The sequence below is a fragment of the Oncorhynchus kisutch genome, linkage group LG18, assembly GCF_002021735.2.
Source record: "Oncorhynchus kisutch isolate 150728-3 linkage group LG18, Okis_V2, whole genome shotgun sequence".
NCBI classification, from domain to species: domain Eukaryota; kingdom Metazoa; phylum Chordata; class Actinopteri; order Salmoniformes; family Salmonidae; genus Oncorhynchus; species Oncorhynchus kisutch.
Window position 1 is genome coordinate 69,213,214 of NC_034191.2, and position 24,894 is coordinate 69,238,107.

Below are 24,894 nucleotides of genomic sequence, written 5' to 3' on the forward strand. Positions count from 1 at the left end.
ACATAGCTAGGCTACACAGTAACCGGTGGACATAGCTAGGTTACACAGTAACCGATGGACATAGCTAGGTTACACTGTAACCAATGGACATAGCTAGGCTACACAGTAACCGGTGGACATAGCTAGGCTACACAGTAACCGATAACCACTGTTACTACTAACCTAGAACTAACCACTGTTACTACTAACCTAGAACTAACCACTGTTACTACTAACCTAGAACTAACCACTGTTACTACTAACCTAGAACTAACCACTGTTACTACTAACCTAGAACTAACCACTGTTACTACTAACCTAGAACTAACCACTGTTACTACTAACCTAGAACTAACCACTGTTACTACTAACCTAGAAGGGACACCACACGGCTAAGACTGGACTTCAGGAGAGAAGTGCAGCTGCCGCACACACACACAGACACACACGTGCGCGTACATACACACGCACGCGAGACACACCCGTCTCATCTAGTGAACCAACCACCTGTGGGTCCCAATGGGAGGTACGAATCCTCAAAAACAAAGTAGTAGAAAGACACACACACACAGCAACATGTCCACAACAGACTAACGAAACTCACACTTGTGACTAACAAACTTGTACACACACACACACTAGTGTATCACATGCTTTATCATGGCTTTACAAACACTCTTGTTATTTCATGAGAACCTCTCCCACGTCAAGCCTCCCTAAACGCAGCCTCATCTTTGACTCGGTCTCTTCTAGATCCATTAATCAGACTGGATTTGCTTAGCAGATACCTTGCCTCATGATGACAAGCTGGCCTCAACACAACTTTTTCCATCAATCCATTCCAGCAGAGACACAGAGAGAGACAGGGGGAGAGGGAGAGGAGGGAGATACTAATCCATCCTTCTTCTTCTTAGTTCCTCTCCTCCCCTGTCTCTCTCTCCATCGCATCACAGCGCAGATGGTGGTTGATTTAGAACAGAGACACACAGAGACAGCTCCTCTGATTTAGAACAGAGACCCACAGAGACAGCTCCTCTGATTTAGGACAGAAACACAGAGACAGCTCCTCTGATTTAGGACAGAGACACACAGAGACAGCTCCTCTGATTTAGGACAGAGACACACAGGGACAGCTCCTCTGATTTAGGACAGAAACACAGAGACAGCTCCTCTGATTTAGGACAGAAACACAGAGACAGCTCCTCTGATTTAGAACAGAGACACACAGAGACAGCTCCTCTGATTTAGGACAGACACACAGAGACAGCTCCTCTGATTTAGGACAGACACACAGAGACAGCTCCTCTGATTTAGGACAGAAACACAGAGACAGCTCCTCTGATTTAGGACAGAGACACACAGAGACAGCTCCTCTGATTTAGGACAGAGACACACAGGGACAGCTCCTCTGATTTAGGACAGAAACACAGAGACAGCTCCTCTGATTTAGGACAGAAACACAGAGACAGCTCCTCTGATTTAGAACAGAGACACACAGAGACAGCTCCTCTGATTTAGGACAGACACACAGAGACAGCTCCTCTGATTTAGGACAGACACACAGAGACAGCTCCTCTGATTTAGAACAGACACACAGAGACAGCTCCTCTGATTTAGGACAGAAACACAGAGACAGCTCCTCTGATTTAGGACAGAAACACAGAGACAGCTCCTCTGATTTAGAACAGAGACACACAGAGACAGCTCCTCTGATTTAGGATAGACACACAGAGACGGCTCCTCTGATTTATGACAGAAACACAGTGACAGCTCCTCTGATTTAGAACAGAGACACACAGAGACAGCTCCTCTGATTTAGGACAGAAACACAGAGACTGCTCCTCTGATTTAGAACAGAGACACACAGAGACAGCTCCTCTGATTTAGAACAGAGACACACAGAGACAGCTCCTCTGATTTAGGACAGAAACACAGAGACTGCTCCTCTGATTTAGAACAGAGACACACAGAGACAGCTCCTCTGATTTAGAACAGAGACACACAGAGACAGCTCCTCTGATTTAGGAAAGACACACAGAGACGGCTCCTCTGATTTAGGACAGAAACACAGAGACAGCTCCTCTGATTTAGGACAGAAACACAGAGACAGCTCCTCTGATTTAGAACAGAGACAGCTCCTCTGATTTAGGACAGAAACACAGAGACAGCTCCTCTGATTTAGAACAGAGACACACAGAGACAGCTCCTCTGATTTAGAACAGAGACACAAAGGGACAGCTCCTCTGATTTAGGACAGAGACACACAGAGACAGCTCCTCTGATTTAGGACAGAAACACAGAGACAGCTCCTCTGATTTAGGACAGAGACACACAGAGACAGCTCCTCTGATTTAGGACAGAAACACAGAGACAGCTCCTCTGATTTAGAACAGAGACACACAGAGACAGCTCCTCTGATTTAGAACAGAGACACACAGAGACAGCTCCTCTGATTTAGGAAAGACACACAGAGACGGTTCCTCTGATTTAGGACAGAAACACAGAGACAGCTCCTCTGATTTAGAACAGAGACACACAGAGACAGCTCCTCTGATTTAGGACAGAAACACAGAGACAGCTCCTCTGATTTAGGACAGAGACACACAGAGACAGCTCCTCTGATTTAGAACAGAGCCACACAGAGACAGCTCCTCTGATTTAGAACAGAGACACACAGAGACAGCTCCTCTGATTTAGGACAGAAACACAGAGACAGCTCCTCTGATTTAGGACAGACACACAGAGACAGCTCCTCTGATTTAGGACAGACACACAGAGACAGCTCCTCTGATTTAGAACAGAGACACAGAGACAGCTCCTCTGATTTAGAACAGAGACACAGAGACAGCTCCTCTGATTTAGAACAGAGACACACAGAGACAGCTCCTCTGATTTAGAACAGCCACACAGAGACAGCTCCTCTGATTTAGGACAGAGATGCAGAGTATGTTTCTCCGCTCATACAGGAGTAATAAAGGCCTAGATCACACATTTAGTAGAATTACTGTTTTATTTATAAAAACATATAATACAACTATTTATCAGGGGGTGCTGCAGCACCCTCAGCACTCCTACTTCCCACAGCTATGCTGCAGTAGTTTGTGTGTGTCTATACGCATGACTTGTGAGTATGTGTGTATGGGTCGGGCTGACCTATAATATGTGTACATCGGTATGTATGTGTGTTGGGTGCATGTGTATGACTGAGTATGTTGATTGCTCTTGTATGAGATGGGGAGATTGCAAACAGTATGTATGAGTCTTGGATGTTGCATTAGTACTATGGGCATACGTTCAGTATGGGGTTTAGTAGTATGACATGGTGAAACGTATTAGGAGTATGTTGATAAAGCCTCTTTGTGGTGCAGGCAGGGTTCCTGGGTTCCCTATTGTCCCCCTGCCTCCCAGGATAAATTCATTTGACAAGCCTGCTAATTGGATAAAACTAGGCTGGAGCCTCCTCCCTGAGCACTCACATTCCATCTGCTTTCTGGCATGGAGAGAGAGGACACAGGATGGGTGGGGGAGAGAGGAGAGAGAGGACACAGGAGGGGTGGGAGAGAGAGGAGAGAGAGGACACAGGAGGGGTGGGAGAGAGAGGAGAGAGAGGACACAGGAGGGGTGGGAGAGAGGACACAGGGGGGGTGGGAGAGGTGGGAGAGAGGACACAGGAGGGGTGGGGGAGAGGAGAGAGGACACAGGAGGGGTGGGGGAGAGGAGAGAGGACACAGGAGGGGTGGGGGAGAGAGGACAAGGAGGTGTGGGAGAGAGGACACAGGAGGGGTGGGGGAGAGAGGAGAGAGAGGACACAGGAGGGGTGGGAGAGAGGAGAGAGGGGACACAGGAGGGGTGGGGGAGAGAGGAGAGAGAGGACACAGGAGGGGTGGGGGAGAGGAGAGAGGGGACACAGGAGGGGTGGGAGAGAGGAGAGAGAGGACACAGGAGGGTTGAGGAAGAGAGGAGAGAGAGGACACAGGAGGGTGGGAGAGAGAGGACACAGGAGGGTGGGAGAGAGGAGAGAGAGGACACATGAGGGTGGGAGAGAGGAGAGATGACACAGGAGGGTGGGAGAGAGGACACAGGAGGGTTGAGGAAGAGAGGAGAGAGGAGACACAGGAGGGTGGGAGAGAGAGGACACAGGAGGGTTGAGGAAGAGAGAAGAGAGAGGACACAGTAGGGTGGGGGAGAGAGGAGAGGGGGCTAGGGTTGTTGGGTAGGCAACTCCTTCTGAGGAGCTGAACTGTTGAATATTTATCACCCCCCTCCTCGTCCATCTCTCTCTTCCTACCCACCATTTTACGTCCTTCACTACCCCCCCATCCAAACATCACAATGGCCCCCCTTTAGATAAACACATGCGGTGTCAAGTGTGAGGAGTACTGGGTTCAACTGCTCTGCTCGGGCCCGCCGGCCCACAATGCCGCGCTGCATAGCTGCCATGCGGGAGGCCGGTTGCCCCTGGCGACGCTAACAGGCAGAACGCACCTTAATAGAGTGGAGAGTCATTGTGAAGCAGTGGGCCGGTGGGCAGACAAAGACCCCGCAGACTCCCAGAGAGAAAGGGGAGATACTACTCTGAAGGGCCCCAGGAAGAGCTGATGATGGGGGCCGCTCAACGGAGGAGAGGAGAAGTGTGTGTGTGTGTGTGAGAGGGATGGGGGGGGGGGTTGATAGTAGTGTGGAGAGGTGAGTGGGGTGGTGGTGTGGTTCAGTCTTAGATGGGTGAGGGTTGGTGGTGAAGGGGCTGGAGAGGGGTTGACTGAGAAGCAGAATGGGGTCTAAATGAATAGAGGGGATGTCAACTGGCAGGCGAGCAGGAGGACACAGGGTCTTGTCAATGAGAGGGTGTGTGAGTGTGTGAGCGCGTGTGAGAGCGTTGTTTGAATGTGTCCAACATATTTTCCCCTCACTCAGTCAATCTGGTTGCTGGCCCTTTGGTCAGGCTGGGGCTGAGTGGAGAAGACAAGACGAATCAACAGCTACAGCTCTGCTCTCAAGTGGAAAATGGATCCCATAGTAGTAAAGAATTTGAGATGAATTACTTGGCCCGTTCCCTCAGCTGTTTACCAAAACAAGTGGCGAGGCTGCCGTTTTGTTTTTCATCCTAGACTTTAGCTTTAAAAGCATAGACTTTACCTAAACAACCATAGCTCTAGTCAACAGGAAACCGTTTCTCCCAGGTCCCCCATGCTATGGCTAGGCCTCAGCATTCTGGAGAGTTCTGGGTCCTGTTCCATGTGCTACAACCAATGTTATAAAACATTCAGATAGAAATGCATTAGGTACATAGGACACACAAGTCTATGTCATGTAGATTAGGGAGTCCATATGTTCGCTACACTTTACAAGGCATTTCCATCAGAACGTTCTGCCTTCCTGAACATGCCCCCCAGCGAGGTCTGAGGTTGGCAGATGATCCCGCTCCAGCAGGTGGAACCCAGCCGGCCACGCCCCATTCATACCCCTCTCTCTGAGCTGAGCACCCACAATCCCCCTCTCAACATCTCTAGACATCAACCGCTCCTATGCCCCAAAAATTACACATCAAAAGCATCATCTAACGAGGTTGGGACCCCCCCACACCCTTCACAAAGTATTAGTGAGCTACCCCCCCGCCACAGCCCATCCACTCCATCCACGCTAACGAGCACCAGGCCGTCTCGGGGATTAACAAGTGAGATCAAGCCAGGCCCAGGGGGGGCTCTAATCAATTAGGCACCACAGCATTTGCATATTTTATATAACAAGGCAGAATTAACCAGCCAATGCTAATTATGGGGCTACTGCAGCATTCACAATGCCATGGCTAACTAACACATACCGTCACGTCCACATTCCTTCCTGGTTCTGAAGGACACTGGATGGATGTCTTCCTGTGTGTCCTCCCGGGCCATGGGAACTAGCACCACCTGACTGAGCCCTACCCACTACCCCCCTGGGCATTACTTCCTCTACAATCAAACACAGTTTATACGCAGGCAACAGGTTGGGATGAGAGGATGGATGTTTCATAAAGACTTGCCGATATATGTCAAAGGGGCAATCTGCAGTTCAAACAACAACGACACTGCCACTGTTTTGGTCAAAAGGGGAGGGAAGGAGCAGGAGAAATGTATCCACTATCAAATCATAGACACAGGAGTGACCTTCCATGTTATCAAAATGATACATTTGACCATGTTTTGAGGTTATACAGTGTTTGTTTACTATTACATTTTCTGATGCAATTGGGGCTACCGACTGGCGCAGCGGTCTAAGGCACTGCATCTCAGTGCTTGAGGCGTCACAACAGACACCTCGAATCCAGGCTGGAGCAAAACCGGCCGTGATTTGGAGTCCCATAGGGCGGCGCACAATTGGCCCAGCGCCGTCCGGATTTGGGTTTGGTCGGTGTAGGCCTTCATTGTAAATATAGATTTGTTCTTAACCAACTTGACTGGTTAAATAAAGGTTACATTTAAAAATGTAAGAGCCTTTAATATGTGTGTGTGTGAGAGAAGACACCAAACTAATGCCCATTATCAGTTACACACGCACACACACTTACACTGTTAGAAAAAATATACTCACAGAGGCATCAAAAAATTCAAACCCTTGAAGCTAATTCCAGAAATATTTCCATATAGACTATAAAAAAACAAGACCACTCCAATCCTCCAAAAACTCACCTAACAAACATAGGATATTAATTTGATCACTCTTTTGTTGCTGAGCATTTTCATGCACAGCAGGAAATGCAAGCTTATAGTGTATTCTAGGTTTAAAAAGGCTTCTAAAGTTTGTAATTTCCACTTTAAAATGTCAGACTCGATTCATCCTAAAGATGAATGTATCAACCCCTACAAAAAATGCCAATTAATTATAATCCACATAATACTAATAATAACACTAATACTAATAATAACAATAATTCACATTTCTTGTTCCTGTAGGATTATTTTCCTGCTGTAGGAAATTGGATCAAATAAAGATCCTACATATGTACAGCCATGTACATGGATTATAGGGCTGGGAATTGCCAGGGACCTCACGATACCATATTATCAACATACTTAAGTGCCAATACGATATGTATTGCGATTCTATATGTATTGCGATTCGATACTGTGATTTTATTGTGATTTGATGTTGTTTCAAACATATTGCTCACCATAATATTGCAATAGTCAAAACAATACGAGATATTATTTTTAAATCTGTACATTGAAAATCTCTTCCCAACTATTTTTGCAATTTATATGGCACAGCTGTCAGTTTTTTGGTCCTTCATGTTTTTATTTATCACAATTTACTTTAACCATTTCTGTTCTTTAATAAAGGGCTGACAGACAAGTTCCTTACTCTTTCCTCTTCTACTTGCCTCTTCCATGTTTGTGGTAATGCTGCAATTAATTGGTTGTAATTTTGGGTAGAGCAGACATTTCCATATGTCTGTGTTAGCTGCATGTGTGACATAACTCCACCAGTTCTATTTATGATATAATTTACAAAAATATCATTTTTTTTACGTTTATTTTTTTTTACATTTTATCGAAAAATATGTTTTTTTTTTAAATCGATTAGTATATTTGAGTTCAACCACAATATTTGCTGTATTATTTGTTCTGTCATTTCAGGTGGATTAAACTGAAATTGCAACCAACTTTCTAAGGCTTGTTTTTAAAAAATAACGATATTTTGGAGATTATTTTGTTTTCAAACAACCGAAAGTGAGCAGGTGTAATCTGAGTAAAGGGGAAAAGGACATTCTTGAACATAGGATGAGACAATCGTAATTTACTAGAGAACCATTTCGGATTTAAGTATAACCTTTGTATGACTGATGCCTTTAGTGAGAGGTCTAATGCTTTAATATTTAATCATTTCTGCCCTCCGAATTCATATTCATTATATAAATAGGCCCTTTTCATTTTGTCTGGTTTGCCGTTCCAAATCAAATTTAATATTTCTTGTTCATATAATTTAAAAAGCAGGTCACTAGGTGTAGGCAAAACCATAAGCAAATAGGTAAACTGTGATATGACTAAAGAGTTAATCAGGGTGATTTTTCCAGAAATTGACAGGTATTTTCCTTTCCATGGTAGCAAGATCTGATATATTTTTGCTAACTTTCTATAAACATTTATTGGAGTGAGATCATTTCTTTCTTTTGGGATATGTATAACGAGTATGTCCACATCCCCGTCAGACCATTTTATTAGTAAATGACATGATAATGTAAAAGTTAGATTTTTTTTGTGATCCAATACATAATATTGTACACTTATCATAATTTGGTTTTAATCCAGAGAGGATAGCAAAAGTATCTAGATCATCTATGAGGCTGTAGAGAGATTCTAATTATGGTTTTAAAAGAAAACATGAATCATCAGCATACAATGACACATTCGTTTTTAAGCCACAGATTTCTAATCCCTTAATATTATTGTTGGATCTAATTTTAACAGCTAACATTTCAATGGCAATAATAAATAGATATGCCGATAGTGGACAACCTTGTTTTACTCCTCTTGACAGCTTAAAACTGTCTGAGATGTAGCCATTATTTACTATTTTACACCTAGGCTTACTATACATAACTTTAACCCATTTTTTAAGAGATTCTCCAAAATTCAAATATTCTAGGCATTTACATATAAATTCCAGTCGCACTTTATCAAAAGTCTTTTCAAAATCAGCTATGAAAACCAGGCTGATGTCCCTGATATTTCATAGTATTCTATTGTTTCCAGTACTTGTCTTCTATTACCTCCAATGTATCGTCCATGTAAAAACCTGTCTGATTAGGATGAATAATATCTGACAAAACTTTTTTAATTCTATGTGCCAAGCATTTAGCTAGAATTTCTGGCCGCCAATTTTTTTTATTGACTGGATCTTTATATATACACCACTTGGATCCTGTTTCAGTAATAATCAAATCAGACATTCTTGTTGCGTGTCCGATAATCTACCATTTATATAGGACTGGTTAAAGCATGCTAATAATGGTCCTCTGAGTATATCAAAAACAGTTTGGTATACTTCCACTGGTATGTCATCCAGCCCTGGAGTTTTCCCAGCCTTAAAGGCTTTAATTGTATCAAGAAGTTCCTCCTCTGTAATTTGGCCTTAAAATGAGTCTTTCTGTACAGATGTTCATTTTACATTATTAATAGGAAACAAATCCATACAATTAGCTTTGTTTAGTGGAGATGGAGGAGACTGAAATGAAAACAGATTCTTAAAGTACTTTACTTCCTCTTTCTAAATATCATCCGGTGAATCATGTGACTCCATCATTTGTAACAAGTTTCAATCATTTTTTTTGGTAGCATTTCTATGTTGAAGATTGACAAAGAATGTGGTGCATTTCTCCCCATATTCCATCCAGTTCGCTTTATATTTATAATATATTACATAAATAAATACGTGTATAATTAATTTTAAACATTTAGTTCCACCATGATAGGACAATAAATAAATAAGTATGTATATCCCTCATCTGAACAACATTGAAAGCTCTCTCACAACCCCGGCTCACAGCAAAACTTTGGTTCTGGGATATGCAACCATTTCCTTTCTCACTCAACGCCACACTCCCCCCCCCAAAAAAAACACACACCATCCATCCACACATACTGTGCCTTCTGTTTACTGAGTTTTTATCTTCACCATGTTGAATTAGTGCTTTTGTGTTCCAATTAGATATATTTGAAGATAGATAGAAAAGCTATATTTTTTGTTGTATTATTACAATACATAACCGGGCTAGAATTGTGTGTTTCATAACTTGCCTCCTCTACGAGAACTTTGTCATTTTTAAAATAGCCATGGAGTAGTCTTCGTGTCTCTGACCAACTGGTTATCGATATATAGTTAATCGACGACCAGAGCTACTCATTTACCATTCTATCGATTTTCCTTGAAAATTGGATACAGAACTTTCTGCAATTTCCTTTGGGAACTGGACATTCATGACAATTTTCTTGCCAGCAAGTCTTTTACTCAGGCTTTTAACCATTATTTTATCGTTAAAGAAAGCTAATTTGGCAACAGTTGGGCGTTCATACCTCTGCCCTCTCTGTCCGAAGCGGTGTACACATTCGAGTTGGATTTTGTCGATAGCTTCGCAAGGAATCTGAAGCGTTGTAGGGAGGAACTCTCGAACTACAGATTCAGGAACTTCTTCTTTCTCTTGGATACCTGTAAGTACCAGATTCTCTCTCATGGATCTAGTCTGTATGTCAAGTAAGGCTTCTCTAAGAACGGTGTTCTCCTTCTAAAATTCATTCACTTCAGATTTCATCTTATCGACTGTCCCTTTCAGCTTCATCTTTCATGTCGTTGCTTTTTCATCACTCATCTCAAGGCCTTCAACTCTTTAAATCCTTACTGACTAGTTCAAGTATACCCAGTTTGTCATTTTTAGATTTTTTTTTAACAGATCGATTTCGACCTTTTCCATTACCACTGGTGAAAAGATTAAATCGTCTGTGTCTGTAGAAAAGTCACGTTTTAGTTTTGAAACAGGTTTCCCCGTCTTCGTCTCCGTCATGTTTGGGTGTTGCTTGTTTTCATCATATTTGTCGATAAATTTCTCTCGTCTGAAGATTTGTTTTGTGTTATTATTTGTCCAGATTGAAGGTATTCACCCACCAGATCGTGTAGTTCTAATATTTAGTCTAACTTACCGATATTGAATATTATGTTTTTATCTTGAGGTGGTCTAGATAGGGTTGAAGTCGGAAGTTAACATACACCTTAGGCAAATACATTTAAACTCAGTTTTTCACAATTCCTGACATTTAATCGTAGTAAAAATTCCCTGTCTTAGGTCAGTTAGAATCAACACTTTATTTTAACTCGGGTTAAACGTTTCGAGTAGCCTTCCACAAGCTTCCCACAATAAGTTGGGTGAATTTTGGCCCATTCCTCCTTACAGAGCTGGTGTAACTGAGTCAGGTTTGTAGGCATCCTCGCTCGCACACGCTTTTTCAGTTCTGGCCACAAATTTTCTATAGGGTTGAGGTCAGAGCTTTGTGATGGCCACTCCAATACCTTGACTTTGTTGTCCTTAAGCCATTTTGCCACAACTTTGGAAGTTTGCTTGGGGTCATTGTCCATTTGGAAGACTCACTTGCGACCAAGCTTTAACTTCCTGACTGATGTCTTGAGATGTTGCTTCAATATATCCACGTAAATTTCCTCACTCATGATGCCATCTATTTTGTGAAGGGCACCAGTCCCTCCTGCAGCAAAGCACCCCCACAACATGACGCTGCCACCCCCGTGCTTCACGGTTGGGATGGTATTCTTCAGCTTGCAAGCCTCCCCTTTCCCTCCAAACATAACGATGGTCATTATGGCCAAACAGTTCTATTTTTGTTTCATCAGACCAGAGGACATTTCTAAACCGTAGTCTGGCTTTTATAATGGAGGTTTTAGAGCAGTGGCTTCTTCCTTGCTGAGCGGCCTTTCAGGTTATGGTGATATAGGACTTGTTTTACTGTGAATATAGATACTTTTGTACCTGTTTCCTCCAGAATCTTCACACGGTGCTTTGCTGTTGTTCTGGGATTGATTTGCACTTTTCGCACCAAAGTACGTTCATCTCTAGGAAACAGAACGCGTCTCCTTCCTGAGCGGTATGACGGCTACATGGTCCCATGGTGTTTATACCTGCATACTTTTGTTTGTACAGATGAACGTGGTACATTCAGGCATTTCGAAATTTCTCCCAAGGATGAACCAGATTTCTTTTGATTTTCCCATGATGTCAAGCAAAGAGGCACTGAGTTTGAAGGTAGGCCTTGAAATATATCCACAAGTGCACCTACAATTGACTCAAATTATGTCAATTAGTCTATCAGAAGCTTCTAAAGCCATGACATAATTTTCTGGAATTTTCCAAGCTGTTTAAAGGCACAGTCAACTTAGTGTATGTAAACTTCTGACCCACTGGAATTGTGATACAGTGAATTATAAGTGAAATAATCTGTCTGTAAACAATTGTTGGAAAAATTACTTGTGTCATGCACAAAGTAGATGTCCTAACCGATTTGCCAAAACTATAGTTTGTTAACAAGAAATGTGTGGAGTGGTTGAAAAACAAGTTTTAATGACTCCAACCTAAGTGTATGTAAACTTCCGACTTCAACTTTAGCTACGTTCAGTCCGCCATCTTGCCACTTCCGAAAGTTTGTCATTCTTACAGATGTAGGATCTTAATTTGAGCCAGTTTACTACAACAGGGAAAAAATAATCCTGCATCCACAGGAAATTTGAATTATTATGTGGATTATAATTAATAAACATTTTTGTAGGGGTTGATATAATTTTGTTAGGGCAAGTCAAGTCTGAAAGTTTAAAGTGGAAATGACAAACTGTAGAACATTTTATAAAACTTAAATACACTACAAGTCTGCATTTCCTGCTGTGCAAGGACATTGTCAGCAACAACAGAGTGATAAAACACATGTGCATACACCCATGTACATTTGCACATACATACAACCTACTCCCTGTGAGTTCTTCCAAGGCTGCAGTGGAGAGAGGGAGGGCGGGAGGGAGGGAGGGCGGGAGGGAGGAATGAGAGAAGACGGAGGGGAATGGAAGGGGCCCCTAGCTCCTTTGGCAGCTCATACATCAGAGTGAATAGAACCAATTATAAATCAAGAGACATTTCTCCCTATTATTCAGTAGGAACCAGGAGAGCTCAGCCCAGCCCATCCTGCCTCCTCCTATACTGCTCTCTCTAAGGAGGCAGGGAGACACGACAGAGAAAGAGAGAAATTGAGAGAGAGAAAGATACATGTAGAACAAGGCAAAATTAAACATTGCGTCCCCCTTGAACAATCCAGTGCCCCTCTTGGGCCGATCAGCGCAATTTTGTAAATGACGCATCTCTATGGCAAGACCCATCATTCACCCAAATCTCATCACAATCAGGCCAGTGGTGTTTGAGATATAGTCTAGGTTAGCTAGACTCATATCCCTGAGCATGTGTGCCAAATTTCATCACTGAGTCAAACAGATCAAGTTATAGCGCCACCGTGAGGTCAATATGAATGTTCTTGCCTATGTTAAGTCTTGACAGTGTTTGCAACATGCATACCAGATTTAGCTGCATCATTCAACCAAGTTTTGTCAAAATCAGGCCAGTGCTGTCTGATACTAACGGACGGAGACAGATCCACAGTCCCTTCCCTGATTTCATCATGGGGGACAACAAGGGGGCATCTAGCACAGAGGTGATAGAATGGAGATATAAGAAACAGCCTTGGGAAAAATAGGAGAAAATAAGGGAGGGAGAAAATATAGGGCTATGGCATAGAGAAAGGAGAGAGATGGCTAAGAGATAGGGGTCATGTACTATAGAGAACTACTAGAATGCTTATTACATAGTAATAAAGTTCAGGTGTGTGTGTGTGTGTGTGTGTGTGTGTGTGTGTGTGTGTGTGTGTGTGTGTGTGTGTGTGTGTGTGTGTGTGTGTGTGTGTGTGTGTGTGTGTGTGTGTGTGTGTGTGTGTGTGTGTGTGTGTGTGTGTGTGTGTGTGTCGCCTTGAACCCTAACTGCCACAGGAACATATGATGGAGGCTCATTTCAAAAGGAGCGTTGAGTGTCAGAAGCTGGATTATAGCTGTGTGTGTGTGTGCGCGCGTGTGTGTGTTTGAGACTCTCTGACAGACATTATAGCACGGCCAGAGGAGTTCCATGTGTCCCGTCACTCAAACGATATTGATGTCGTTCCGGACTAAAAGAGAAGCAGGCCAAAACGCAGGACTGCACATGTGCAGACAGACAATACACAGACCTGTGCCAATAGCAATAGACAAACGAACACAGGCAGAAACTGGGATAATCTGCACAGGAAGACCTGTGCAGCTCGCTGTCACACCAGGACAAGATAGCATCACAAACTACTGTGCTGCTGTTCTCAGACCAGTTCTTCTGATTTATGAGTGAAGCAACAGAAATAGACTAGTGTTATTAACCCAGGCCAGGGAAAGACGTCATACTCCATCCATCCAGTTAAGAGACAGGTTTCCACATGTCTGGGAATAATGATGACGTGCAGTCCTGAGAAATAGATCAGTTTTATCACCTTTGCCTATGATGGTAGTAGGACCCATATCACCATCACCTTTCTTCCTGATACTAACTGAAAAATCAAATCACTATCACCTTTCTTCCTGATACTAACTGAAAAATCGTTGAGTGACAAAGTGCACATCTTTTGATTCAGAGAACAAACACAACAACCCCGGACCCTGAAATACTACTGCAGGGTTGGTAGGTTACTTTCTAAATGTAATCTGTTACAGTTACTAGTTACCTGTCCAAAATTGTAATTTGTCACGTAACTTTTGGATTACCTCAACTCATGAATGTAATCCGATTACTTTCCTCCTAAGAGGCATTAGAAGAAGACAAAAAGGATCCATCAAACACATTTGGTGTGTCATCACAGTGGTCTCTGACTTGTGGTCAGACTCCCTCAGGTGGAACAAACTTAAACTTGCTGATTAAATGTCATTGAGAAAATAGAAAAGTGCCATAATGTATTTTTTTCATAAGCATCCTTCCAAAATTTTTATGTAATCCAAGAAGTAATCATCTAGTTTCTCAAAATAATCTGTAATCGGATTACAATATTTTAGCTGGTAACGTAACTGCTAAGTTTTTTTTATAATCAGTTACTCCCTTTTCAACTACTGGACAGAGAAACGTGACTCCTAGCCACAGAAACAACCAGATATGCAAACAATAACCAATAAAAAACTACTTTGAGCGTAAGTGAAGAGTAAGACATTGGTTGATCCCTCCCTAGAGCAGACATTCCACTGTCTGTCATAAACAACAGTAACATTCCGAGAACTGTCCCAGAGAGTGATGGATTATTCAGTTAGAACTCAGTCACAACACATTGGCACAAGACGGTGTGCAAGAATGGAGGGAGAATAAATCATTGGGAACCAAAATAAGTTGATGGCTGCGTGGGGCTCTGTTCTCACAAGCTGTTCAACAGTGTGTGTGTGTGTGTGTGTGTGTGTGTGTGTGTGTGTGTGTGTGTGTGTGTGTGTGTGTGTGTGTGTGTGTGTGTGTGTGTGTGTGAGAGAGAGAAAAGGAGAGAGAGGGAGAGAGAGAGAAAGAGCAAGGGGGAGAAAGAGAGAGAGCGTGAGGAGAGAGAGTGAGTGAGAGAGAGAAAGAGCAAGGGGGAGAAAGAGAGAGCGCGTGAGGAGAGAGAGAAAGAGCGAAGGGGGGAGAGAGAGAGATCGTGAGGAGAGAGCGTGAGGAGAGAGAAAGAGCAAAGGGGGGAGAGAGAGAGAGAACGTGAGGATAGAGTGTGAGGAGAGAGAGTGAGTGAGAGAGAGAAAGAGCGAAGGGGGAGAGAGAGAGAGCAAAGGGGGGAGAGAGAGAGAGCAAAGGGGGGAGAGAGCGTGAGGAGAGAGTGAGTGAGAGAGAGAAAGAGCGAAGGGGGGAGAGAGAGAGCATGAGGAGAGAGCGTGAGGAGAGAGAGTGAGTGAGAGAGAGAAAGAGCGAAGGGGGAGAGAGAGAGAGAGCATGAGGAGAGAGCGCGAGGAGAGTGAGTGAGAGAGAGAAAGAGCGAAGGGGGGAGAGAGAGAGACAAACAAGACAGAAACAGGGAGAGGGTACTACTGTACTGAGCGGTTTCAGTCAGAGTGCTGCCGTGCTAATTGGTGCTCATGGAGAATGGCCTTTGAGAGGGTGAACAAATATCTACCTAGTCTCTGGAGTTTATCAATGATCTGACAACACTATGCCAGTCTCTCACAAACAGCAGAGTGTGCGTCAACTCAACTAGGGGTCACTAATGCTGGAGATCACACATGCATTTATTCAAACATACGGGTGACTTCTAGTCAAGTGACTCAGTGCGGTACTGTACTCTCACTGTGACAGGTCTCAAGTAAGAGACATACATTCAACACCTCTAAAAGGCCAAAAGCACATAGCTCCAGACACCGTCTACACCTCTCAAACTATGCTGACTTTTCACTCCTCCGTGGCTACCGCTCTCCTTTATATCTGTCCTCCCCCTTTTAAATGTTTTTTAATGTAATCTTTATTTAACTAGGCAAGTCAGTTAAGAAGAAATTCTTATTTACAATGATGGCCTCCCGGGGAACAGTGAGTTAACTGCGTTGTTCAGGGGCAGAACTCTGGGATTCGATCCAGCAACCTTTCGATTAGTGGCCCAACTCTATATCCACTAGGCTACCTGCCGCCCTCCCCTCCCTTTCTCTGTCACCCTTCTACCCGTCTCTCCTCCACCTCCTTTCTCCAACCCTCCCCCACCCCTCCCTCTCTCAACTCTCCCCTTTTGTCCTGTGTGGGAGAGGCTGTGGATGGCTAGTGAGGTATGCAAGGTCTGGCCGGGGAGGCAGGGCGGCTCGGAGCCCCAGGGGAGGGTACTGCACCCTGGCCACCTGCCGCTCCAGGCTGGACACCTAAAACCTTCAGGACAAGAGCAACCTGACCCTACAACCCCTATAACCCTAAAGCACAATATGTCAACTACACAGCCAGAACGCCCTGTATGGAAAACTACAGAGCAATAGGTAGGATCTCTGGGAGAATGTTCAACTACAGCACTCCTTCATTGTTGGCTATGTGTGTGTATATAATCACTCTATTACACTACAACACTAGTAGAACCAGCTGATATGGATAGACTCCATGCAATGACAGATACACACACCCTACTACAGCCTAAAGCAGGGAAGTGCAACTGGCGGACCCACCAATCAATCCCACCACCAAAGGTTGTTTTTTTTAATCAACATTTTTGGGAACTCAGTGGGAGTCATACTGTTGAGAGATAGAATCGTAGAACACACAAGGTGAAATGTCTAAATGTGGTTGTGCATCAGACATTTTTATCTTGTTATGTCAGTCACTGACAATCAATGTAGATTGGTAAATGAGTCTAGCGGACAGATATCTAAACTTGTAGAAATCATGGTCGAATTACCTACCGTGGGGCCCCATTGATTTTGTTTATCCGTCTCACCATGTTAAAAACTGCTAAAACGTCTTTCCACCTTATGGCAACGTGTAGAATTGCATGAAATGAACTCTAAAACTTCTATTTGGTTATCTCCGCTGTCAAGCGGGGGGGGGGGCCCTAATTTTTTTTCCGCTTAGGGCCCCTAAAAGGCTAGGGCCGGCTCTGACTGCATTTGTGGGTATGGATGTGAGTATGCAAGCCCACAAGCCACTGCTGCCCCTCATGATGAATTCAGATTTTTTGGTGGCCCCTAACTCCATCAATGTGGCCCATCCCTGGCCTAAAGTATCTTTCTTTCACACACTCCACAGTGCACGCTACGAGAAATACACATCCTATCATACACTGTGATCTGACTTCACTGGAACATGCAGGTCATCCTGAGAGGGAAATGTTCAAGACGAGAGTGACAAGCTGCACATTCCTGTGTAAAGACATAATCCTGATTGGAGAACCATCATGCACACACACACACACACACACACACAGAGTCAGGCACACACACACACACACACACACACAGAGTCAGGCACACACACACGCGCACACACACACATAGTCAGGCACACACACACACACGCGGGCGCACACAGAGTCAGGCACACACACAGAGTCAGGCACACACACGCGCACACAGAGTCAGGCACACACACACCCAGAGTCAGGCACACACACGCACACACACAGAGTCAGGCACACACACAGAGTCAGGCACACACACACACACAGAGTCAGGCACACACAGAGTCAGGCACACACACACACACAGGCCCGCAGATAGCTGCCTGCTATGACTGCATGATTGTACCCGCTGTAGAACAGATGAAAGCCTACCCTCAGCAGGTTGTCTCCTCTTGTCAATTAACAAAAATGTTACACCCTCTAAGAAAACAATAAACCTTTCCACAGTCAGAACTTCAAAAGTCCCACATCCAGAATAAGAACTATACACCCAGAGTCATAGCTAGGACAAAAACTGTCCATATGGACTCAGTGCCAATCTATATCCATGGCTTCAGAAGCAGAACAAGACACAGCAACCAGAACCTACTCAGTGTAACCACTAACCATGGACTCATAGCCAGAACATAGCCAGTACAAGAGCTCTCCTACCCAATGTTACTATAGCCAGAACCAGATCTATCCAAGAAGACATACCCAGACAGGGCTAGATCTATCCAATGAGTCCTAGCCAAGCTTCCAATGGACAAATGAAAACATACCCAGATAGGGCTAGATCAATCCAATGAGTCCTAGCCAAGCTTCCAATGGACAGATGAAGACATACCTACTGAGAGTGGACCAAAACAATGTCAAACACACACCTATTAAGGCAACAAAAAATAAGGACCTGCCATGTGTTTTTAACAACTCACAGTACTTCAAGGCCTGATGTTATCTTTCCAAAATAGGCATATGGACTAACCCTTATCTTTAACCCTGTTGTTACCAACGAGTGGTTAATGTTGGGCTGGCATGGAAATGGAATGGTAAAATGTGTGCGTTCATCAGCGCATAGCTAATGGCTGTTCATAACTGCCAAATAAGGTCAGAAGACTGGGAAAGGAAAGAAACCCAGGCAGACTGGAATCAATTAGAGAATAGCTTTGATCCACCCGTCCGCCGATGATCAACAACTAACTCTACCGCACCAAGAGGTTCCTTATATTCAGACAGAGGCAAAGCAGCCAACGCCAAACATACATAGCCTCTTTTTAAACCAATTCACTTATTCAGTTTAATTGAAGAGATAACTCTGCTCGACCTTTAATCTAACTAACATCATGGATTGAGCTGAAAGAATCTCTTCTCTCCAACTGACATGGTGTCTTGTCAGTTTAATCGTGGTGTTTTTTCTATGCGAGTGAGTCAGGCTAAATGTAATCAAATAACAAAACGACACCTGGAGGTATGAACCCCATTGTGAGAATGACACCCATGCGAGGACTCGCCAAGAGCTCATTAGCGCCACTGCATTAGAAAAAAACATTTTCTCATTAAATCATTCCTCAGCAAAGGGATGATATCCCACTTGGCAAAAACTGGTTGAATCAACGTTGTTTCCATGTCATTTCAACAAAATAATTCAACTGTGATGAAGTTGAATCAACGCAGAAAACTTGCAAAAAGTCATCAATGTAAGGGAATTTCCTATTTTTTCAAGTGGTGGAAGAAGTACCCAATTGTCGTTCTTGAGTAAATGTATAGAAACCTTAATAGAAAGTTACTCAAGTAAACGTGGAAGTCACCCAGTAAAACACTACTTGAGTAAAAGTCTAAAAGTATTTGACAAATATACTTAAGTATCAAATAGTAAAAGTATACATCATTTCACATTCCTTATATTAAGCCAAGCAGACAGCACCATTTATAAAATATGCATTTGTGTTTAGTGAGTCCGCCAGATCAGATGCAGGTGTTCTCTTGATGATGTTCTCTTGATAAGTGTGTGAACAGGACCAGTTTCCTGTCCTGCTAATCATGCAACATGTAACGAGTACTTTTGTGTGTCAGGGAAAATGTGTGGAGTAAAAAGTACATTATTTTCCTTAGGAATGTAGTGAAGTAAAAGTTGTCCAAAATATAAATAGTAAAGTAAAGTAGAGATACCCAAAATAACTACTGAAGTAGTACTTTAAAATATTTTTACTTAAGTAGTTTACACCAGTTTTTTTCATCCAACTTTTAACCTAAATTCAATGTCATATGTCATATTTTATTTTGATCTCACGTTTGTTGAAAACTCAACCAAATGTTTATCAAAAATAGACGTTGAACTGACATCTGTGCCCAGTGGGATGAGACGCCCTTGACAGCTTGCAGCTAAAATACATTTAGGCATTCCACCACATTGATGGTTCAGAAGAGTTGACCAGCTGTCAATTTATTGTAATAAGGTTATTCTTGCACAGTGGAAGTTTGGTTTAATGATGAGGGGAGTGGGTTATTAAAAGCACGCAATTAGTGATGTTAAAGCTTTGCGTCATGAGAAACAAAATCTGTTCAGGCCATTTTATGGTGAATCAGGCTAATAAATAAGATGTAGGCATGGAACCAATAATATGAGGATGGAATTTGGCAGTGCTTGCGGTGCCTGTTTTATGTTACTCTCTATGGGAACAACTACAGGCTAAGGCCTGCAAAAATCGACACACTATTGGTCTTAAAATGAGAACGTTGAATCACAAATCAAATATATTTATATCACGAACATAATAAAAAATACGTATTCACACACCAAGATGAAAAGTTAGAAAAACAATTTTTGCAAAAAAGGACACAATTCCGAAAACTGAAGGCAGAAATGATAGCGCAGCCAAAAGCTACCACCATCACTCAATGAGTCCCAAAACTATATTTTACAACCTTTCTAAAATAACATTTCAAAATTCGTATTTTTCATGACCGTTTCGTTCCATATCCCAAATATTACGCGCAGTCTTTGTTTCTATTGAGTTGGCCTGAAATGGAACGCAATTAAATAAAGACGTGGAAACAAAACAATTGTTGCTCACAAAGTTAGTTAGGTACCCGCATCCACATAAGAACACGGGAAACACTAAACTTACACCAATTATGTTATCACACATACGTGCGTAAAATATGGTACCTCGATAGCACCCGTTATTCCACGAATACAAGTATATTGTTAACTTGTAACGCATGTGTTATTACTTCGTGTAGTAGTAGTGCAAAACATGGATCATTTGTAGAGGTAAAAACTTACCAAAACGTGCTTTATTTGGAATTCACTCCTCACGACACCACTTGATCTCCTTCTCCGCTTTTTACTTCAGTAAACTTTCAGGGAAAAAACACTTTTCACTTTTTCTTTTCCCTCTAAAGCTACTGCTTTAGTAATTTACTGCGATGCCACCGACATTTTCTTCGGCTCCCCAAGTTCTCACATTGAAAGGCCGTTTTTGGATGACTGAGCTTGCAAACAATTCTCTCTTTTGCAACGCCTTTTCGGGTCCTCCCACTTCCCAAGAAGGGGGAGGGATTTGAACAATAGGGACTCGCTCCTAAATCCCAACGTTTGGTAAAGCCGTCTAGTTTCCCCCAAGAAACACTCTAGTTTCACCGCACCGTGGATCTTACCGCCGTGCGCGATGATAAAGTGTTGTTTCAACTCATGTACGTACTTGTGCGTAAAGGAGTTTAATAAGATAAGTACATGAGCTAAAAAAAACAAGTTCACAAAAGTTAAATGTGGTGTGGGGAGAAAAAGACGCCCCCCCTAGACTGGTGTGTTCCCCTGATTTGGTATGCGTTGTTCCCAAAGAGTTTTTATTGACCCCTGTCCATTGAAGCCCGCAGGCCTCTCTCTCTCTCTAGCGCAGCTGTGGCGTGTTGTGTGCAGGAGGCAGACGCAGTTAGAGGCATCTCACTACTCTCTCACACTCTCTGTCTCATACCACAGTGATCACAGCAAAGAACCCCCGCGCTCGCCTCTGGAATTCTCTACTTCACTTCAATCAGCACACTTTGAAATGAGGGGGCCAAACGGAGCCATTCCTGTCCAGTTCATTAGTAACTGAATATTCTGACTAAGATCACAGGGGTTTGATACGGGCCAGTTGGTGGTGGTGGTGGTGGTGGTGGGGGGGGGTTGGTTGGTGGGAATCTGGCAACCTTGTCCCCTGGCTGAATGGAGGAACTCCCACCATGTACCTGAGCGGTTATTGCACCACAGCAGGGGTGTCATTGGCATACAAAGCCGTGCTGGTTTGTGACACCTGTTGCTCTTGTTCAGGTGAAAGTCTGTGAAGTGTGTGTGTGTGATGTGTTTGGGTGGTGTGTGTGTGTGTGTGTGTGTGTGTGTATGTCCATGTGTTAGTGCCAGTGTGCGGTTGGTCCAGCATATCCTTTATGCACCCCCTGCTAGTTAATATCCAAATGCTATTGGTATTCCTCTCTAGGTTTCTTCCTGGGTTTTGGCCTTTCTAGGGAGTTTTTCCTAGCCACCGTGCTTCTACACCTGCATTGCTTGCTATTTGGGGTTTTAGGCTGGGTTTCTGTACAGCACTTTGAGATATCAGCTGATGTACGAAGGGCTATATAAATAAATTAGATTTGATATCTTATTCAGCCCCTATACAACTTGATTTATGCATGGGACTGATGATATTATAGGCGAAATGATCCCACTCACTGTTCGTTCGACTAATACACTAAACAGTGCCCATAATTAGACATGCTCACTCATAAAATAAGGATACACCCCCAGCACGCATGGATGTACTGTACACACGCACACGCACACACACACACACACACACACACACACACACACACACACACACACACACACACACACACACACACACACACACACACACACACACACACACACACACACACACACACACACAAATCCACCGTTGTACATGTTTTTGAGAGTCATAAACACTATTTGAGGGTGTTTTCCAATGCTGCTGCATGGTTGGCCAGAATTCTGTGTGCTTGGCTAGTGTTTGAGTCTTGTTGTTGTTACTGCTACTTCTGTTTCTGCTCTGGACTCCTCAGTGGCCACCAGGAGCACAGAAAGAGAAAGAGGGAGAGGGTCCCAAACAAACTCTCAACCAACCCCTCCATACTGCTCCTTCCCCCTCCCCTCTCCTCTGCTCTCCTGTGCTCTTCTCTCTGTGCTGGGCAGGCTGAATTAGACCTGGACAAAAGGCTTTGTAGCCCGGCCATGAAAGGCCCATTAACCATGCTGCAGCTCCCAGAGGCCCTGCCTGCAGGAGACCACCTCCCAGAATGCCCCTCTCTCAGCAGGCTGCTGTCCCAGCATGCAACGCTTCCTTTCAGCTAGGCTGTCGCTATTCAGGGTCCTTGGTACGTCCCTACCCTAAACCCCTAAACCACACCTTAACCCTTACCCATACCCTAACTTTAACCATAAACCTTACCTAACCCTAACCTTAACCCCTACCCATACCCTAACTTTAACCATAAACCTTACCTAACCTTAACCTTAACCTCTACCAATAACCTAACTTTAACCATAATCCTTACCTAACCCTAACCTTAACCCCTACCCATACCCTAACTTTAACCATAAACCTTATCTAACCCTAACCTTAACCCCTACCCATACCCTAACTTTAACCATAAACCTTACCTAACCCTAACCTTAACCCTTACCATTTTAAATGTGAACTTCAATGGGGGTATGCACGTCCCAAGGAACCCAGGTAGCATGAATCCTACTAGCCTCACCCCTGTCCACAGCCACCCTATTATAGACCAAGACACAGATTGTCATGTAGATTGTTATGAATGCTGTTATTAGAGTGATAGAGAAGGAGGGAGAAGTTTGGGAAAATAGTGGGAAAGTGGACTGTTTGTATTGAGATGAGTCTGTGTTTTGAATGTTCCATGTGTATGCATACAGAGTGTATAGCCTAAGGTGTATAGGTGGAAGGTACCCATTAACTATGAATGAAAAATATTAGCTAACTACAGCACAACTACGTCTCATTATATCAATGTTAATCATTGTATGAGCGTTGAATGTGAGTCAAGTCCTGTGTCTGCAGGTGGGTTTTGGGTACTGTATGCATCAGTGTTGAGTGTGATGTTGAGTGTAGGGTGCTCCTAACCCTGCCCACAGTCTCTTCAGTCTTCACTGAGCACCAATGTTCCCTGAAAAAATGTCGGAGCTGAGCAAAATTTCAGGTCTGCTGAGCGCAAACTTGAACTTCCATAGTGCGTTTACTGTGAACACAGAGGCTGTACCAGCTTTAAGTTACAGTTTAACTGTGAACACAGAGGCTGTACCAGCTTTAAGTTACAGTTTAACTGTGAACACAGAGGCTGTATCCACGTTAAGTTAAGGTTTTACTGTGAACAAAGAGGCTGTACCAGCTTTAAGTTACAGTTTTACTGTGAACACAGAGGCTGTACCAGCTTTAAGTTACAGTTTTACTGTGAACACAGAGGCTGTACCAGCTTTAAGTTACAGTTTTACTATTGTGGCTATTTGATGATAATGTATACCTACCAGAGTGGCCTACCAGAGTGGCCTACCATCAAAAACAATGGAGAAAATGCATCCCATAACATTTTAACATGGAAATAGCTGTTCTATCATTCAGCCTACAGTATCAGCCAATGTGTGCTGTTCAATGTAGGCCTACATTCCATGAGACTTTTGAAAAAAACATACATGGTGTGACATTAACCTGTTAATCCACTTGTCCTTCAGACAAAGCGGTGACAAAAAATGTTGTTGTGTTGTAAGAAACCAATTTACAAAATAAAATGCATTATTATTCCCATACCCTTATTACAGAGAATTAGACAAATGATGCTACCCTCTGCCTATTGGCTACTTAGCTAAGGAAGAACGTGCATTTTCTGTCTTCTAAAAGTGTTGAATACAAAGTGTTGACGGTGCTGAGTAAGAACTTCAACATGAACTCACTCATAAAAACAGCAGCTCTTTGCTGCATTCGATAGTCTCTCTCTAGTCATGGTTTTAAACTTTTTGAAATCTCACAGTATCAATTTTTCCAGAGCTTTATTTTATATCTGCTACGTCACTGCAGACTCGGTGAACTGAGCAATCTGATTGGCCCGCGATAGGCTTATAATGCACTTGATTTTCTCTCCGGGCCCACCGGGAAGGCAAAATGGCAACAGTTTGCTTACCCGGCGAGCAGGGCAGCTGAATGGGCTGCACCGACCACCAACAGCAGAAGACAAAAAAAAAAAAACTAGGAACACAAGGCTTTATCGTTGGGTTTTTTACAGAAATGTTTGGCGATCGACTACAAATACCTTGGATATCGACCAGTCGATCGACTGGTTGGTGACCACTGATCTAGAAAGTTGAGTAATGTTCAATCGAGGGCTTCTCTCTGTGGGCTGATATTTCTTCTGAGCTACAGTC

The 24,894-nt window shown here is 43.3% G+C and overlaps 1 protein-coding gene across 1 annotated transcript in view; it reads right to left on the reverse strand.

Annotated features, from left to right (window-relative positions):
• LOC109909883 (brother of CDO) overlaps positions 1 to 21,403 on the reverse strand; it is a 52,702-nt gene extending 31,299 nt beyond the window's left edge. Inside the window, exon 1 of the mRNA XM_031796638.1 lies at positions 20,722 to 21,403. The gene's annotated coding sequence lies outside the window, so the exon portion shown is untranslated. The remainder of the gene's footprint in view (positions 1 to 20,721) is intronic.
• Positions 21,404 to 24,894: the final 3,491 nt, after the last annotated feature.